Below are 2,688 nucleotides of genomic sequence, written 5' to 3' on the forward strand. Positions count from 1 at the left end.
CTTTTTCCGGCTTTCTCGGAAAGATCCTTGAACTGTGACTGGGCTGCGCCTTTGATTCTGAGTACTTTATCTAAGAGTACTTTATCTAAGAGTTCTCGATCCGAGTAGATCGTAGATCGGATCGTATCGGCTTTGCCTTTGATTTTCCTTCTTGATCCGGGGAATCCTCCCCCTTGACTTTATCCGGTAAATTCCCCTTGACTGACTTAGGGGCCGAGAGGGACGAAGTGACTCGACTAAAAGGAGAGGGACGAAGTGACTCGACTAAAAGGAGAGGGACGAAGTGACTCGACTAAAAGGAGAGGTACTAGCTCGGTATCGTCATTCCCTTCTTCGAGATCGGAGATCGGTATCGGCTTTGCCTTTGATTTTCCTTCTTGATCCGGAAATTGTCCTTGACTTAGGGGCCGAGAGGCCGAGAGTCATGCCCTTCTTTATCCTGTGGGGAATCCTCCCCCTCTGATATTGATTATCCGGAAAATGCCCCTTTTCCTAGGGGCCGATAGGCCTCGACTCCTTCTTCTTCTTTATGCTGTGGGGAAACCTTCCCCTTACCTTTTTCTTCTGGGAATTCCCCTTTACCTAGGGGCCTTTAGGCTCCTTCCCTGATTTTGGCCTCTGGAGAAACCTTCCCCTTTAAGTAGTTCCCTTCTTTTTCCTCTGGGGAATCCTCCCCTTGAAATCAAGGAAGTTGCCGATAGGCCTCGACTCCTTCCCTTCTTTCTCCTCTGGGGAATCCTCCCCCTTGCCTTGACTTTCTCCGGCCTTTCTCTTTTGTCTTCCTTCCGGCCGGCGGCCTTTGCCTTAGTTCGTGGTAGATCCGAGGAGATCGTAGATCGGATCGGTATCCGCTTTGCCTTTTGTCTTCCCCCTTATCTTTATGCTGTGGGGAAACCTTCCCCTTTAAGTAGTTCCCTTCTGTATCCTGTGGGGAATGCTCCCCTTTAAGTAGTTCCCTTCTGTATCCTGTGTGGGGAATGCTCCCCTTGAAATCAAGGAAGTTTCCGATAGGCACTGAAGGAAAGTCAAGGCCGATAGGCAGTGGGCTTTCCCTTTTTCCCTAGATCCGAGGAGCTGGGGGAATCTTCCCAAAGGCCGAGAGGCCTTGAGTGGGCTTTCCCTTCTTCGAGATCGGAGATCGGATAGGGACCTCCTTTAACTAAAGGCCGATAGGCCGAGAGGGACCGAACCTATTCCTTAGCCTTAACTAAGGCCGATAGGCCGAGAGTCGGCTTTGACTTTTGTCTTCCCTAGATCCGAGGAGATCGTAGATCGGATCGGTATTGGCTTTCCCTTCTTTCTCCTGTGGGGAATCCTCCCCAAAAAGGAAGTTTCCGAAGAAATACTTGAAAGTCAAGCAAGGCCGATAGGCCGAGAGTAGTTCCCTTCTTCTTTATCCTCTAGGGAATCTGAAATCAAGGAGGTTGCCGATAGGCACCTTAAATCAATCCTTGAAAGTCAAGAAAGGCCTTTAGGCCGAGAGTCTGCTTTCCCTTATCTTAGTTCGTGGTAGATCCGAGTAGATCGCAGATCGGATCGGTATCCGCTTTGCCTTCTTTCTCCTGTGGGGAATCTTCCCCTTTACCTTGAAATCAAGGAAGTTTCCGATAGGCACCGCGAGTGGGGGATTCCTTCCCCTTTGCCGAGAGGCCTAGAGGTACTAGCTCGGTATCGGCTTTGCCTTCAGAGAGATCGGAGATCGGATAGAGACTTTAAAGAAAGAAAGGAAAGGAAAGGCCGATAGGCCTCGACTCCTTCCCTTCTTCCACGAACGGAGAGGAGATCGTAGATCGGATCGGATGCCTGTCTTCCTTCCGTCCGGCTTTGCCTTCTTCTTCGATCGTAGATCGGATCGGTATCGTCTTTGCCTTCTTTCTCCTCTGGGGGAAGATTCCCCCTTAAATAAAGGAAGTTGCCGATAGGCCGATAGGCCGAGAGGAGTTCCCTTCTTCGAGATCGGATAGGTACCTCCTTGAAATCAAGGAAGGAAAGGCCGATAGGCTAAGGTCTTGACCCTTATTTATCCATATTACTATTACTAGAACCCAGAAGACGATTCGGAAGACGATTCCGTCTTCTCGTCTGATCGTCTTCTTTCCTCAATATTCTTTGAACCTGATTTTGCTTTATTCTTTGGGGAATCTTCCCCCTTAAATAACTAAAGTCCGATAGGTACCTTCTTTAAATCAAGGAAGTTGCCGATAGGCACTCAAGGAAAGGGCCTTTAGGCCGAGAGTCGGCTTTGCCTTTTGTCTTCCTTCTTTCCGGCTTTGCCTTATCTTATTATATTAGTTCGTGGTAGATCCGATCTCCTCGGATCGGCTTTGCCTTTTGTCTTCCTTCCGGCCGGCTTAGGAGCTAGGAGTACAGAGCTAGGAGATCGGATAGGGACCTGAAAATCAATCCTTTCAAGGTCAAGGCCGATAGGCCGAGAGTGGGCTTTCCCTTCTGAGAGATCGTAGATCGTATAGGTACCTTAAAGAAAGAGACTAAGGGCCGATAGGCACTGAAGGAAAGTCAAGGCCTTTAGGCCGAGAGGGACGAAGTGACTCGACTAAAAGGAGAGGGACGAAGTGACTCGACTAAAAGGAGAGGGACGAAGTGACTCGACTAAAAGGAGAGGGACGAAGTGACTCGACTAAAAGGAGAGGGACGAAGTGACTCGACTAAAAGGAGAGGGACGAAGTG

The sequence above is a fragment of the Cucumis melo genome, unplaced genomic scaffold (genome assembly GCF_025177605.1).
Source record: "Cucumis melo cultivar AY unplaced genomic scaffold, USDA_Cmelo_AY_1.0 utg000513l, whole genome shotgun sequence".
NCBI classification, from domain to species: Eukaryota; Viridiplantae; Streptophyta; class Magnoliopsida; order Cucurbitales; family Cucurbitaceae; genus Cucumis; species Cucumis melo.